This window comes from Haliaeetus albicilla, chromosome 7 (assembly GCF_947461875.1).
Source record: "Haliaeetus albicilla chromosome 7, bHalAlb1.1, whole genome shotgun sequence".
NCBI classification, from domain to species: domain Eukaryota; kingdom Metazoa; phylum Chordata; class Aves; order Accipitriformes; family Accipitridae; genus Haliaeetus; species Haliaeetus albicilla.
The window spans coordinates 27,191,702-27,208,225 of NC_091489.1; the positions used below are offsets into that span (position 1 = coordinate 27,191,702).

The 16,524-nt window shown below is 46.3% G+C and overlaps 1 protein-coding gene across 8 annotated transcripts in view; it reads right to left on the bottom strand.

Moving 5' to 3' along the window:
- Positions 1-16,524, bottom strand: part of SERTAD2 (SERTA domain containing 2) — an 86,232-nt gene that overhangs the window by 20,606 nt on the left and 49,102 nt on the right. The window contains exon 1 of one of the 8 annotated variants that reach the window (XM_069787478.1): positions 2,341-2,689. The exons of 6 other annotated variants lie outside the window; for them this stretch is intronic. The gene's annotated coding sequence lies outside the window, so the exon portion shown is untranslated. Of the gene's footprint in view, positions 1-1,910; positions 2,050-2,340; positions 2,690-16,524 lie in introns of those variants that run through there. One more of the 8 variants, XM_069787484.1, reaches the window with a different exon arrangement.

Sequence of the window (16,524 nt, forward strand, 5' to 3'; positions counted from 1 at the left end):
ATCTCAAACTCCCCGATGCCTCCCAGGCAGACAATTCAAGTGCTTGGATTACTTACATTATTATTTCCACCAAAACACTGAGAAACTGTCATTATTTCATCTTTCCCACTAAAAAGAGCAGGTGTATAAAGGAATACAATTACAATTCTTAATAAATCAGCACCTACAGACGTATTTAATGCTCTTTAAGACTGCTTCATCTACAGACAAAACCTGAAGTACCTACGGCTAGCAAGTTTCTTTTTGTTTTTAATCAGCTTCAGAGAAAAAGAAATCAGCTTGACACAAAAATCAAAGCTGTGTTTTAATATGCACAAAGTCTAGCTTCATTCGTTAGCAGTCCAATCCAGTTCCTGCAGAAAAGGAGTGGGTGGTTTTTGCTACCAACTTAAATGGAAGTAGGATCAGTCACGAAAGGAGGAAGATCTACAGCTGTTACTTTAGATGCTGCAATACTTGCCTGGACAATGGAAGTATTCCCTAGGACACGCTCTCAGATACCTGTCTGTCAGATACCTGTCTGGCAGCACAAACTGCTAATCCTCCTCCTATCTCTACCACCACCACTAGCTCATTATGTTAAATCAGATTCCAAAGATACCATCTTATTATGTAAAAATGCATGCATTTTAACTTCAAGCAGAAAGGGCTACTTTCAATTTACCCTGCTTAATCAACTGCTTAATTTCTACAGCAATATAAGTACAAGCAGCAGCAATCTTTAAGAAAGCACAATTCATTTCTACAGTTCATTTTACCATGTGAAAGCTTCCCATGCACTTAGATGGAAACTGAGGTGCCTCTGCCAATTTTGTACCCTGTGAGAAGCCTGTAAGACACAGGCACCTTCATTTGTGCAGGGGAATCCCTAAAAAAAAACAGAATAAAAAGGTAGGAAGTGTCATGTCAACTCACACAAATAGAAACTGTTTACTCCATTTGAGAGACACAAGCTGATGTTAGGGGGCAGCCAAGCCCTCTACCACCATTGTTTGAGCAATAGCATATCCTACGGTGGCCAAATCCAGCACCCACTGACAGCAGTGAGAGCCACCCTGCTGACTTCACCGGGCACTAGCTGAAAAAGCCTGGACTTTCCTGATCCCGAGAGCTTTGGGCTTGTCTGAACACAGACTGCCACACGCAACAGCTCTGGCATACTGTGCTGAAGTTCGGGTAAAGGGGCTGACAGCTCCCCCAGATGCAGATGAAATGGGCAGATTTGCTTCATTTTACACCGGCAGCTGACCCGTAGCTGTAAATGAGCCACCAAGGGTCCCAGAGGACTGCACAGAAACCCCTCCACAGATTTTCAACAGAAGTGGCTCTGGGTTTTCCAGCTGTGCTTCACAAAATGCAAGAAGTAACAGCAGGTGACTGCACTCCTATCTTCACACTTTAGTATAACTTATCTTTCCAGATCCTGACACACTGACATGAGTAGAGCAGAAAATGCTCTAAATGCAAGAGGCATCACAAAAGGATTTTTTTCAAGCGTTCCCCCACCCTGAAGGAAGTCCCAATAAACAGTTTTTTCACCATCGTTTCCAGAAGATGAACCACCCTGCTCACAAAAGCCCCCCAAATGCCTGTTTCTCCGTGCTGGCAGTGCTCCCAAGGAAGACCCAAGTGTGCTATTGCTCAGGGAAAAGACACGCTAATCCCCTGCCCTGCTGCCGCCCTAACACCAACCCCTGGAAAGGTCCAGCCAGCGGGGCCAGCCAGGTCCTGCCCAGCCATATGTCAGCTTTGCTCCAGTGGCGTGAGAGTCTCCCCAGGCCCTTTTAGCTCTCCTGGCACTACGGCACGCACTTTTAGGGGTACCCTGAAGTCCCCGCTCTTGCTGGGAAAACGGATCAAGGCAGCAGCCTCCCGGTTCAAGGGGTTCCCCGGCACACACGCTAACTTACCGGGATAAAGCCGATTTTCCTCGAGTCGGATGTAGCACGGCTCTCGGGAGCACAACCGCCTGCACTACCGGGGGCGGCACAGCAGCCCCGATAAGAAGTATACTCCAACTACACGCACGCACCTGCTTCGGCCCGGAATCCCCGTGCGTCGGCGGGGGGGGGGTGGGGGGGGGGGGGTGGTGTGGTATTTGAAGAGCAACTCCGCCGCTCTCCCTCCTCTGCTCATCTCAGCACGATCACCCCCCGGAGGAGACAAGGAGGACACCCGCCCCAAGCGCCTCTGCCCGGGCACAAATTTAAAGGGAGAGATAAAACAAGCCCCGATGACTCGTAAAGCCGGGGGGGGGGGGGGGGGGGGGGGGCGGATCGAGGTCCCCCCGCTCCCCCCGAGACGGACGCCGCTGCCCCGCAGCCCCCCAGCCCCACTCACCACATGCAGTTCCACCTGAGAACTAACGCATGGAGGGGGGGAGGTCGCAAACTCTCGCCCTAGAGCAGCTCCATATGTCGCTCCCTCGCCGCGCCGCTCCGGGGAGGGGCCGGGTGGGATGCGGAGGAGGAGAAGGAGGAGGAAGAGGAGGAGGAGGCAGGCGCAGGCGGCGTGAGGATTTAAGCCTCCGCTCTGCCCCGGCGGCTGCGATCACGCAGCATTATACAATGGAGGAGGAGGAGAGGGAGGCGGCACCAGCCCCGGCTCCCAGCACTTGCCGCCAGCACTGACGACAGGGGCGGCTCCGGCGAGCTCCTCGCCCTCCGGCCCGCGTCAAAGCTCCGCCTCGCCCCGGCCTTCCTCCCGCCCCCCGCTCCTCCTCCTCCCCCCGCTCCGCGGCCGCCGGCGCGGCTCCCCGCGCTGCCCACGCGTGCCTCTGCCCCGGGCGGGCGGCGCGACCCCCGCAGCGGGGCCGCCGCCGCCGGGGGTTCCCCGGGGAGCGCCGGGCCCCGCGCCGAGCCGCGGGCCGGGACAAAGCGGGTGCCAACGCGCCCCGACCGCAAATATGAGAAGTATCCCTGCTATCCAGCGGCGAGGACCCGGCCGGGGGACGGGGCTCGGCTGCCCCCGGCCAGCCCTGCTCCCCCGCGGGGGGCCCCCTAGTCGTCCCGCCCCCACCCCCCCGGTCAGCCCCCGGCCAGGCCAAGCAGAGCGGGGCGGGGGGTTGGCTGGAGAAAACCCGGAGCGCTGCCGGCCGCCCCCCGCCCCGGGAGCTCACCTGGGAGCTGAGGGAGGCAGCGGCCCCCCTCCGTGGGATCCTCGCTGCTAATTTGGGCTGTGCAGATACCACCGAAGCACAAAAATGAGGCCAAACGGAGATGTTCGAGCGCACGAAGACTTGGGGGAAAGGGGGAGAGCTCGGCACCAGGCGCTATCTGGAAAGACGACGATTATTTTAAGTTACCTCAATGACTGTTTCGAAAGGGACTGTAATCCCAGCCAGCGCTGTAGAAGGCGATTCAAACACCTTACAGTTTTGGCTGCAGCCCCAGCGGCAACTCCGATCATTCCGGCCTTTCATGTTCCACTAAACCGGTTGTACTTCGGGACAATAAAGCTTTAAGACCTAACATAAAGGCAATTATTAGTCATTAATATCACGACTCGTTTAGGTATTATGCTCAAAATGGTCTGTAATGATTTGTGATCAATCAAGCTGATGGTCTTGTTAGAAATGAACTTCCATTTTCAGCTAGAAAACCGAAAAGAAAGAGAAGGATACTGTTAGAGGGAAGATTTCTTTAACCTAGAAATTGTATCTGTCGAAAATCCACAAAGAAAAAAACCAACAGTTAAAATGGTGAATCTACCAAAACAGAAGGACATTAAGCAATGATTTTATGGATTCTTAAAGTTATAATTGAAAAGACCCCATCTAATTGAGGTGTAAACACCAAGACTGGTATTTCAGATAATACTCTGCTGAAGTCACTAAAATGGGAGGAAAGGGCATCAGACCTAAAAACTGCTGTTTGACTTCGCCAGTTCTGGAGGCCTCGGCACACCTTTCCCTTTCCACCTGTGCTATCAGCTATTCCTTTGAGGAGATCCAAACTCTCTCATCCTCTGTCTGTGGTACAGAGGTAGCTCTGAACCAGACTGCAAAGCAATTCACGAACCCTTTACTGAATTTTGACAAGCGACTTGCGAATTGCTCAGGAGCTGGCAAAAACTAAAACTAGAATTTCCCCTGGCTGGATGCTTTCCAGCAGCAAAGCGCTGAAATTTGGTCCTTCTACTTGGGAAAACTTGTCTCTTCTTAAAATTACAAGAGTCATTAAAAAAATCACTAAATAAAAGGAAAAGATTCATTTTCTTTAGGGCCTGAGTGGAGTGGTACCTGTTCAGTGGGCTTCAGCCTACTCAAAAGCCAGCCAGAACATTTGTAATACTTGTACATTTTTGACCGGGGTTTTTTTTGCATGCCAGGTCCACTGAATTTCAGGGCCACATTCTGCCCTCCTTTACACCGGATTTGTAACACAGCAGGATCTGGCTTCGCATAATTGCGCTGTGGATGCACCCAGCCCAGCAGTGCCTGCCTTCCGGAGCTCAAAGTCCGCAGCAGGTTTACAGTCCCTATGCCTGGGTGTGTGCACGCTATCACCAGCACTATAGGCATAACCACAAACATTTACTAAATAAGCAGCTGGGCTCCAGTCTGATATCCTCGGCCCCAGTGTTGCCATGTTATACTCGGCAGTAAAACATCTGAGCCTGTATCGTCCGAGTTTTAAATGCTTCTGACTTTGTTAGGTTGCTCCAATTTTACACTAGCAAAAGAGAAAACTCACCGCCCCTTCCGTTTCCTACTGTAACTCCCCTGGGCCTTTCTTGGCAGAAGTTTATAGTCACGCTATAACTCAGATTGTTCCTCCGAACACAACTAGTACAACCTGCATCCACACTCAGAAGCACTCTCAACTGAGCATAGGTCACAATACAAATCGATATGAGTAGAGCTCCTTCCTATGCTTTGCACACAGCAGAGGCTCCATCATGGTGGGACAAGGTTAGGCTACGCAAGGCAAATAATCCTACCACCAACGGCTCCTCACATTGCCTTGCGCCCGATTTAATGAGACCTTTCTGGCCAAGAAACTCTGTTCTGCAGCTCCAGAGCAATCTGGCCAGAAGGTGTCTGCAAGGCCCAAACACGGTTGGCCCAAACTTGTTAGCAAGTGCAGAGAAACAGCCTGCAACTGAGCCACAAAACACTGTACAAGGAAGTGTGTCAGCAAAGGCTTCCAGAGGCTGCAGGAGCAGGGGGAAAAGTCTGCATGTCTGCGAGGAGATGCCACCCAAAACGCATCCCATTTTGGAACAGTGCATGCAAGGGCTTCCCGAGAAGCAGTAGCACAGATGTAACTGTGCAGTCGTAGCCTTGACACATATCCTCAAACTGCGCACACATGAAGATGACACGCTAGAAGAGAAGGAACCGAACTGCATTTTTCTACAGTGGTACTGATCGGACGTGGGCCACAGGCATAGTCTAAGCGCAGCCTTGTCTTTGAGCAAGGACAGTCAAAGCTTGCCTGATTGAGGCCAGATCCCCTGTAGATCATTCAAAAACCCTGCTGGTGTTAAAGATAAATAAATGAACAAACAGAAATCAAAGATTGGAAAGATTGGGAGGGGGGAAACAGACACTGGATCTACATAGGGCAATTCATTAGAAATACTACAGACTGCCAGGTAATCTCTGCCTATCAATGCGTGTGCTAATTAGGAAAGAGCGGCAACATTTGGTGTACTGGAACACCAGCATCCCTCACGTTTTTCAAAAAAAGAGGCAGTGAACTGCTTCCTACGTTTCTAATTGCATCCTTGGCTTTTTTCTTTCTAATTTCAGTACACGTTAATACTGTGAGATTTCATCACGTAATTGTACAACACATCTTCATTTTCTCCCTGGATGTATTTACTTCAGTGCATGCAGGAACTGGCAGGTAAATACCTAATACTGCCCCCAGAGCAGACAACTTTTTGCAAATAAAGACCCCGTCAGCATGGATAACTTGGGAAAAGCTAAACAAAGGGCCTGCCTACAGCCAAGGATACTCGTTCCACTAGAGCAGCACTCCCCATGGAGCAATGCAGGTCTCATGGGTAAGAAGCAAGCACGCTACAAGCAAAGGCGTGATTAAACACTGCTAAGACCTCATACCATCTCCATTCAGGCCAACTCAGGGGTCAATACTGACCTTCTGAAGTGGGGCCCTTCTCATGCAGGGCTCAGCCACAAATAAAAGCAAGCCCCTCAAAAAAAAAAAGGGGGGGGTGTGCTGCATTACTGCAGTCTGCACTTGTACATTAGCAGGGAGGGAGCTGCACCTGTAAGCTGGGCTGCTTTCCTTGAGATTTCAATTGCTTTTTTTCTTTTTTTGCTGGTGCTACTCTTCCACTGTAACAAGGCTGCCCCACACGTCCCAAGGCACAGAGGAATCAGTTAAAACTGAAGGAAGGAATGTCCCCCCTTCTTGCTTCAATTTTAGCTCCTTTTTTCCCCCTCATTTTCTGCTTTAGTTCGTGTTTTTCTCCTTTAATGTTTTTGTGGCAGTAGGAGAAACACCATTCCCTAGAATGCATAATATGCTTAATTATCATTCTCCGTTAGTTCTCTAGGAAAAAAAAACCTACAGGAGAAATCAGTTTAATTAATGAGTATGACCAAATGCAGCCTTAGTTCTAATGCAGTATCATATATTATATGTCCAGTTGGGCAGTTGATCTTACTTGGGTAAAATGAACAGAGATGCAAAAAAACACAGAGCTCATGAATCAATATTCTGAGTGCAACTAACCCCTTTTGTATAGTTATTCTAAGCCTTCCTACAGATTTCGATGCCAACGTCTGTTCCCAAATACTGCTTTTGGCAGTAATGCAGGATTGGGCCCATACAGTCTAGTAATAGAAAGCTGTTGCTTGGCAGTACCAAGGGTTGTGCCACATGGTAAATTCATTAAGTAATCAAGAAAAAAATCCCTTAACTCCAAGATAGCTCTCAAATAATCATACCCAGTAAAAATCCCCAGTGTGTGTCAAGGACAAGGGTGGCAAGGTTTCATCTGAAAGTAAGACTTGGTGATTTAGATGCTTTTCAAAAGGGCTACTCTTCACATATTAAATTATTAAGGAAATATTATGGAACAGGATTATCAGGAAAGAAAAAAAAAAGAAAACAAACAGTGTGCATTAGCTGGCTTAGTCAGAGGAGGTTTTGCTGCATTCCTCATGCATGGAGATGACTCCCTCCCTCTGTAATTCCCTGTGCACTCCCAGTCCTCTGGAGACTGCTGGTGTGCATCATCCTTGCTCCAGCTGAAACACTCTGTCCTCTGTTTGGGCTGCCTACCATTGCCGTATATCTTCTCACATCTTTTTGCCTTTTCATAAAAATCCGTGTTCTTTCCGAAATCCCATACAGGCTGTATCACCTGCAAGATGTGCTTCATTTTTGAGCCAGGCCAGACAGTTCACACTGATGCCGTCTGTATGGCACATAGGCTCCTAAAACAGTCTCCCCTTTCCACTGTGGCTTCTCAAGACACGGTGGATTGTACTTTGCATTGAGCTGAGTTTTAAACAATTTTAGGCTGCTTTTCTTTCCCTTTCAATGCTCACTCTGCAGTCTCTATCAAAAGCACAACTCATTCTTTTCTGGAACACTTGGTTACTTTTTTGAAGAGAGGCTAGGCTGATGTCCTGATACTCACCTCATACTGGGGCCAGTGGATTAAGAGAAAAAAAAAATCTGCAGATAAAACCAAAGGCTCTGTTTTACAACCAAGGAGGGAATACTTTTAATAAAGAAAAACCACAGAAATGGTGGGGAAAAAATACAGAGAGATGGCCAGTCTTCAGGCCTAATTAACCACTGGTGTAAACAGATGTCACTGCAATCAAGCCAGAAGACTTCGGCCACCCACTAGTCTTGAGCACAAACCCAACATGAGCCTGAAAATCTTAACAACATGGAGCTGTCAAACATGTGAGCCACGGACACACTTCAATACAAAGGTCATCACCATCTCCTTTATGCTGATAGACTGCCTGCTCCTGGTTCACCAGGGGAGAGCAGCTCTACTGATTTGGCTTACCGCCTGCGCTGCACATATTACAGCCCCTTTTCTGAAGTAAAGCTACTCCAACAGACCTCTGTGTGGAGCCATATATTTCTGGAGCGCAGATTTCCCCCCCGCCCCCCACCGCGCTCTTAAGTGTTCTTGAAACCTGGAAGAGGCCTGGCTGCATAGGCAAGTTGGAATATGTTTAGCACTGCTCAACCCTGCTGAGACGCCAAAGGCTCAATAGACCAAATGGAGCCACCAGTTGGGTGACTAGAGACTTCTAGAAGTGGATGTTCCTGGTCAGATTAGTCACATGAAAGCACTGTACACCAGTAGCAATGTGTTAGAGGCTGAGAGGGCAAAACCAAAATGGTGTCGTGGCTACGGTGTTGATGTAGGGTTTTATATAGCATTGCAATAGGTTATATAGGACTTAAGCCCATGTCACTGGAGTTTAATGTGTTCATGCTCAGATGTATTACTGAGGGGAAAAAAAAAAACACAACAACAAACTATTTCAAATCCTTATTTACATGAAAACATGAGTTAATACACTGACATTCAAATGAATGCACCCACCTCTAGCTGCTTCTGCTGGCTGGAATACAACCTGCAGAGCATATTAAGACTCCTACAGTGTTTTGGGGGCTTGGGCATTTTGTTTAAAACTAGTTTCTGCAGCTTCTTAGAGCCACTAGATTCAAGGAATGCTTACCAATTAAAATAGAGGCATTTTCAAGGTAATTCAAATTTGCAATGATAAATCCTTCCTCTGACTGTCCCAGGTGCAAAATTCTTTACAGACTATGTTTATCCATACTCCTTTCAGACAGAGGTTTCTGAGGGTCTAATTTCAAGTAAACAGTGAGTGACCTACACCACTTCTTCATAAAAAAAAGCAAAAAAACAACCACAAACCCCAATAAAACAGAAGTTTAATCTGCAGGGCCAAATTTAGAAGAGGGGAAAAAAAAAGGAGCTGGCAAAAAACCTAGCACAAGAACATCAAATGTAGCATAAACTCCCACTGCCATTCTGTTCCACTACAAATAAATGAAGATCATATAGAACTGAACTCATTGAGTCAATGCAGTAAATGCACAAGTCTTTCCATTTTAACCCTTCATAAAATGTGTGATTTCTTAGATTATGTGCAAAGAAGAGATTAAAAATAAAAGAAAATTGAAAAAAAGGGGAGTGATTGAGTACGTCAGATGCTTTTACTGACTATGCCTGTAGTAATGATTCATTTTGCCTCTCTACATTCCCTCGTGCTAGCACAGCTAAGACTCAGCAAAAGCTCGTACTGTATATGCAGGTAAACAGACTGTGGGTGAAGTATGTATTTCTTAACTCTACCTAAAACCACCCCTGTAACAGTCAGAAATGTATTTTAGCTTTCTGAAGAAAAAGGGAACTGCACAAATTAATTTAGGTTCTCCTCTAACCTTTTTTATGCTCTCTCACTTTAAAGGAAGATGTTCATTGATAATGACCATTAACCAAAGGCTAAAAGAGGTTTACACCTAATTAGTATTCCCAAGCAAAGATGAAACACTAAATCACTGCAAACCCACCCAGTATTTAGGATCTACCACCAGGACAAAGAAAAAAAGCTGAAAATGCACCATTTATCATCACATCACAGTCCATCTTTCCCTTCCTTTCACACCTCTTAAACTCTCTTTGTTCCTCCCACGGTGGCTTTGGGGTGCTAATGTCCTTGAAATGTGGCAGGGGGTCTGGAAGAGGGGAGAGGCAGCTCTCCTGTCTGGTCACCCTCAACTCACACAGCATGTGTCAGAATTTGCGGGGTGGGAGGGTGGGGTGCGGTTGGGGGGAGATATGTTGTGGGCAGGATGGCACAGAGCTAGGGAAGCAGATGCTGCATGTGGCATACTGGTCCCTAAAGCCAGCAGTGGCTGAGACAGCCATACGCAGCACTCTCAAACAGTAATAATTCTCCCTTTTTAAAAAATTTTAGCCTTGGGGGGGGAGCAAAGCAGAGACATGAAGGGAGTACAGAGGGGAACAAGCCAAGGGAAAGGAGTACACCCAAGAAACATGGAGGGAGAGCTGCATCCTCATCGATGGCATTGCTACTGAGTCCAGGGTGTTCTCTGGTTTGACCTCTGGACAGCAGCAGGAGAAGAAAATACCACGAGGAATATCACTGAGGCTCTCCCTGCTTCTTCTCCCAACCACAGACTTTCCCAGCATAAAGGGATGGGCAGGCGGCTTCCAAACCCCTCTCTTTCTCAGAGATCCACTTTCCTACAGAGGTTCAACTTTATGAACCAGCTTCTATCAGTTTTATTAACAGAAGGAAAGATGTGAATGGCTTTCTTGAGCCATAACTCTCCACAGCCTGCCCACAAGAGCAGCCACCAGTCAGATACTTCACAGAAAGGCACTAGCCTATTTGCAATAGCTGGGCAGAAATAGGCACCCTCTGCAAAAGGGTCACAGCCAGGGGCCAGCCAAGACAAGGAGGGATGATTGTTCATCTGCTATACCTCATGCCCCAAAGCATTTTCTAATCATCCACACCCAGGGGACATTCCTAGTGTGACTCCTGCTAAGCAAAAAAGTCATCATAAACCCCAGTTACTTTGCTTGCTTACCTAAACCTATAGTCCAGTAGTGTTAACCTTCAGGTTAAATCTTTTTTTTTTTTCCCCAACCTGCTCTTCTGCTAACTTTCCTTTACTCTTAACTGGATGTTCAGCCCCTGACACAAGAGCAAAAGAAGTTAAGCAGATGTCAAAGTGCTGATAATTTGACTCCACACACATACCCAAATACTATTCCTATGTGCAGGTCAAAAGACAGAAACCTCTTTTTGCTGGCAGTGTTCTTCAAAGGAAACTCTCATCTGAGCAGCTGGGAAAGTGCAAGTGCCCACTCCTACTCTAGTTATGGGGTTCATAGAAAGAGCTGCCCCCCAAGAACACCAGTATGTGTTACTCTTACCAGCAACAAGGGAGGCCTGGCATTCTATGGGTTTATTTCAGTTTTAAACCCAGAACAACCTAAAACAAACCACCTCTGTTAGAGAAACATTGTCTTCCATGAGATGTTCAGGTGAAAGACCTCAGACTCCCAACATATTTTTGCTAGCTGTCATGGCTGATGTGGGCGAAATCATGAGAAGGAAATGCATTTGTTGTTTTGAACTTTTTTCTTTCATTTAGCAAAGATTCCCCTTAAATAAATGGAAGTGGGGAGATCTTGAAATAAGCCCTAGCAAGTTTTAATCACACTTTTTTCTTCTTGCGAGCAAGCCGTCATTCAGTAGCTAGGTGGTTCTAAATAAAGAACTCTAGTCAACAACAGGAAATAACTCCCACAGAAAAAAAAGGGCAGAATACAAACTCTCAGCAACTCTCGTACATAGCTTACAACGGCCTTTTGTTCCATGCACATTAAGTCTAAAATCTTTACTTTTCAGAACATGTTCTTGCTCTAAGTAATTAAAACTTTTTTTCTTGTTGCAAGTACGGATCCCTTCCTTGCCTTTTGCCCAAAACAGTTGCATTTAAGAGTTGAAAAATCACAAGCTATTCCCATTTCATTTAATAAGTAAGGACATTCTAGGAACATCATATGATGACCAGGATTTTCAAAAGTTACTGATGGTGGGATTTTCTCTCTTTTTTTTTTTTCCTTTTCTTTTTTTTTTTTTGGCAGGGGGGAGGTGCACCATTGTGTCCTCAGCTGTGAACAGTTTACATCCTTCTTAACATTCAGAAACCACTTCATGTTCAGAAATTACAGAGCACCTGGTCTACGGGGAGGGGGATAAAGGAGAAATCACACATCTTTAGCAACTTTTTAAAAACTCAGGCTAGTGTCTACAATCATCAGCTTTTAAATTACACAAGACATCATGGGCCGGTGCCTGCAAAGATTACCAGCAAAGACCACCTGTCCTCTTCTGCACACAGTCTTCCCAAATTCAAAGAGCCTGGCATTGGAATCTAACGTGGCTGTCAGACAAGTGCCACACACGGGAAGCACTGGCTGTGCTTTGCAGCGGGAATAGTTTCAACCACGACCCCAGGATATCTGGTGTTTTGACAGTTCAGATTAACCCACCTGGGTTGATGGGCTACTCCTGCCTTTGCTGCACAGGTTAGGCGGACAGGACTACAGCATCCCTGCTGACCCCACTCCTCAATTCTCTTCCTCCTCCCAGCCTGTGGTTCATCCTCTCAATAGGAAAACAGCAGTAGTGCCTGGCTATGGGAGAGAGCTGAGTTGTTAGCAAAGCTGATTGGAGCTGAATGTGTTCAGCCTCTTCAGCCAGGAGAGTACAAGAAGATGCACCTTGTTCTGCTGAAGACAAGGTGCTTTGACATGCTCTAGGAGGAAATCCTATCTAGTATGGACTCAGGCAGAAGGGCGGGTAGGATAAAAGCCTTTAGAAGATAGTGGAAAGCAGGCTGGGAAGAAAAGCAGCGCAGACCAACCAGGAACAGAACATACAACTCCAATTAATGAGAAACTTAGCCATACCAGGACTCGATGGATGAGAAACCAAGGGAATATAAACGGGGGGGGGGGGGGGGGGGGGGGGATTAAACACAACACAAGAATTTGTTCTGGTTAAACTTTAGGCGGTGAAACAGCATCTGAAGCTGCTTTAACAGGAGCCTGCCTAGCCTACAGTGCTCACATCAGCTACACAGACAGTTCTATATTCTTGTAATGGAGCTTTCAGGAAAACCAGCATTAACAATCTGTTGGTTTGGTTGGGTTTTTGTTTTGTTTTCTTTTTTTTTTAGTTCCTTAAATTTTCACTTTTAGTATGGTACTGTCAACAACCAAGCTCTTCTATTAGGTGTCATTTGGGAACATACCTCAGTCCTACCCTAGTTCCAGTTTATGCTGAGCAAAGATGATCCCAGGTTTCAAGAAAGTGGATAAATTCCCCTTTTCACCCTCAAAGAAACTTAATCTGCAATCCCTCTTGGAGAGGTTAAGATTGCCCCCTCAGTGGAGAAGTACAACTCTAAAACATGCATATTGCATACTCAGGCCAGATTCTCTCATCTCTATAAGGACGCAGCAGACACACCTTAGTTTATAAGAAACAGGAGGAGACTATCTCCATACAAAACTGGTAGTATCAGACGAGAAGAGAGAAGAACCTGGCAATCTGATCAATACACAAACAGGTCCCTTTGCTTTGCTGGAGAAGAGGGTTAGGGCTAGCGAAAAAAAAAAATGCAGATTGCAGGATGGAGCACAACATAAAAAAATACATAACCAAAATCCCTGAAAGAATACACTAGTTGACTCCATCTGGCTTTGAAAAAGTGTGGGTTTGGTGTTCCCGCGGGGGGGTGGGGGGTGGGGTGGGGTGGTGTGTGTGATTTTCAGATGGCTGCTGCTTGTTAGCTGCCATGGATAGGTCTCTGCAGGAGGTGGGAGAGCTTCTTTAGGAACACTGTTATCATTTGTGGCAATTATCTTCTGAGTACAAACATGTATATAGCAGATTTTAGTGGTCAGCTGATTCCAGCATCTCTCCATCAAATCACCTGATGTGGCTCTGTCACATTACAACCTAACTGTAAAACCAATTTCCATTTTAGAAGTAAGACCTGTTTGAATTATAAAGCTGCAAGAATCAAGGTTACAGATCCAGACTAGATTTTTGTAGTTGGAATACGTGCACTAGCTCAGCATGCACCCATGTGTACCTTTGTGTTCATGTGCACGTGCACCATCAAAAGTTTGCAGGAAGAGCAAATCAAATTTGCTTCCTAATGCAAAATGAACATGCAGGCTGAAGTAACTCTGCGCTCAAATCTAGCCCAGAATAAATCTTGGTGGTTGTATTATAAAGTCCTCGAAAGTGGGTTCAAACCTGAACTTGCAATTATAGCCTTTTCTGGTTTGGAAAATAGATGTCACTGCTGAGAGGTCCACACTCCTCTTGAACTTTCAGAAAGGAAGAAAAATCAACGTAGCAAAGGATCCTAGAGCAGCTGTCCCACCATTTCCCAGCTCTCACCCATTAGGTTAAATACTACAACAATTTCAGTGGGACCAGCACACTTTAAAAGATGTAGTCTCTCTGTCTTTTTCGCTCTCTCACTGAATGATATTTCTGCCCACATGCACTGACACATACAATGTCTAACAAGGCTGTGATTCATTTTCAGTTCTAGTCATGCTCACAAGTGATGTAGCACGCTTGCTGTGCCTTCAGGATCTGCGTAATTTAGCTTCATTTTCTCTGCCCCCACCCTGCATTAAGTGAAGTTCCAACAAAGCCAAGTCATCTCCCACCAACTCACCCTCCCACCTGCTTGGGGGATGTGTACAGCAGGAGTCTGAATAATAATAATAAAATTAAATTAATTTTTTTTTAAAGAGAGAAAAGGAGATGAGAGCTTGAGAGATATCGTGAATTGTTAGAAAGCTTTCTAAGATCTACAGGGAGTGAATAATAACAACAATGGGATGTATACTACCCCATCACTGAAGCAGCTGTATCAATCCTGAATCATCTCCTCTAACATATTAAAAGCAGAATTTGTCTTGCATCGTGAATATCATGCATGTTCATGCTAAAAAATGATTGACATTAAATCTGAATCCCTGATTTATAAAGGCAAACACCTCCTCAGTCTCTCCCACAGTACCCTTGTAGTGACCATTCACTTGTCCTCTGTCCTGTTGCAGTGACTTCGACCAAGCACAAATGTCAGTGAAAGCCGTTAGCACATCCCAACTGCAAACCTCTCGTATCCAGTGGCTACCATCCATCATGAATTACACACGGTGGTTTTGTGATACAAATTACAAGCTGCTTCTGAGCTAAACTCCGTGTATTTGAGGCATGAGGCCAAGCTTGAACAAAGTGAAAGACAGGCTTTTTATTTGATAAATCTCATTATGTCGCTGGCATTCAAAATTCATCTCAGACACAGAAATGCATTACAAAGTAGTTCTCTAGTTACTTGGAAGAGCCAAGATGCTTTAACATGTAAGTTAAAAGGTGTTTACACCCCCATCACACTAATGTTTCTAGCTCTCCCCCACCTTCAACCTGGAACTATGTTTTGATGGAACAGAAATCTTGATTTTTCAGAAGAAAAACAAGTCAACTGCATTTCTTCAGCAAATGTCCCCAGACAAAAGTGAGTCACTGCAGACTCCTTCAAGCAGATCTTAGTGATCTGCATGATTTCCTTAATCCCTAACTGATGACACAGGGAAAGAAGGATTAGCACCAAAAGCTAGAAGATACTTCAACATCACAGATGTAATACTGAGAGGGTCGCTGTCACCACAGATCTACAGCGAACTAAGAGCACACATACAGCCTTTCTTCCTTTACATGAAACCCGTATGCAAGGCTCCCCACCACATAAGATACACCCCCAGCTAAGCAACCTCTCCTGTTGCTGACCCCCATTCATGAGCAACATGAGCAAGCCAGAGCAGAGATTAAATTCCCTACTTGCTGTAGGGGCCCATCTCCTCCTCTTCCTCACTCACTAAACGCTCACTCAGTTTGGCCATGCAGCTCACCAACCCACTTAATAGCATGTCCTCAGTTTGGGCACACTTAACCATTCTGCAAAGGCAGAGCCCAAGAGGACACCAGAGTTTTGGGCCATCCCAGGCTTGTCCAAACCTAATGGTTGGAGGAGGTGGAGTTCCTCTCTCTGCCTTCCCACCACCATCCTCTTTTCTGCCCAGAGAAGCCTGGGCTGATCAGGAACTGAAGAAATGTATTTCCTCATGGTCATTTGTTCCCAATCCCTTCTCTTCCTCAGAAGCTCTCAACTCCATGAAAGAAATGGAGGAGTAACTACAGCCCGGGAAGGGTTGATGTGCATTTGTGATGTATACCACACATGACTGGGAAGGAACTGGATCACCCCATGAAGCTGGTGTCATGAAGGGCTCTAGGAGCTCTGAAACATTCGGAGAAGGATAGTTCCTGGGGTGGGTACTTGTTGGGAGTAACGGGTCAGGCAAAGAAAGCAGCGGACTGTCATTTCAGCAGACAAGCTACTGTCTCATTTTGCAAATTGAAGAAATGAAGCACAGGGAAACTACAGGATGGTTTATTGTGGAAATGAAAGTCAAGGCCATGTGTTTTGATTTCCAGAGCACTCAACACAAGTCCAGCCTTCCTCATCCACGAAGTCACATTGTAAACATCCTCAGGGCAGGGCCTGCACCTCTCATTTGCTTTATGTCTGTGGCTTCCAATCTTTCCTGGTTTGCACATCCCTTCACGCTTTCCAATAGGGCTATGCATTTAAACCTGCTGACAACAGGCTTGCTTTCCCTGGCTTTCCTGCACATCTTGCACGTAGCCTGTGGATCCTTGTGAGCCGAAAACCACAGTCTGTTCTCCGCAGCCCTTGCTGCAGATTCCTGTGTGTCCCTCTCTTCCTGCTGATCCCTACACACCACAAGAGTCAGCAGCAGGCATTTTCAAAGTAGCCCTAACTCAGTCTAGTTGCCCTAATTCAAGACAAAAGCGCAGACCTTCCCTGTCATTTCGGCGTTTCCCATCTC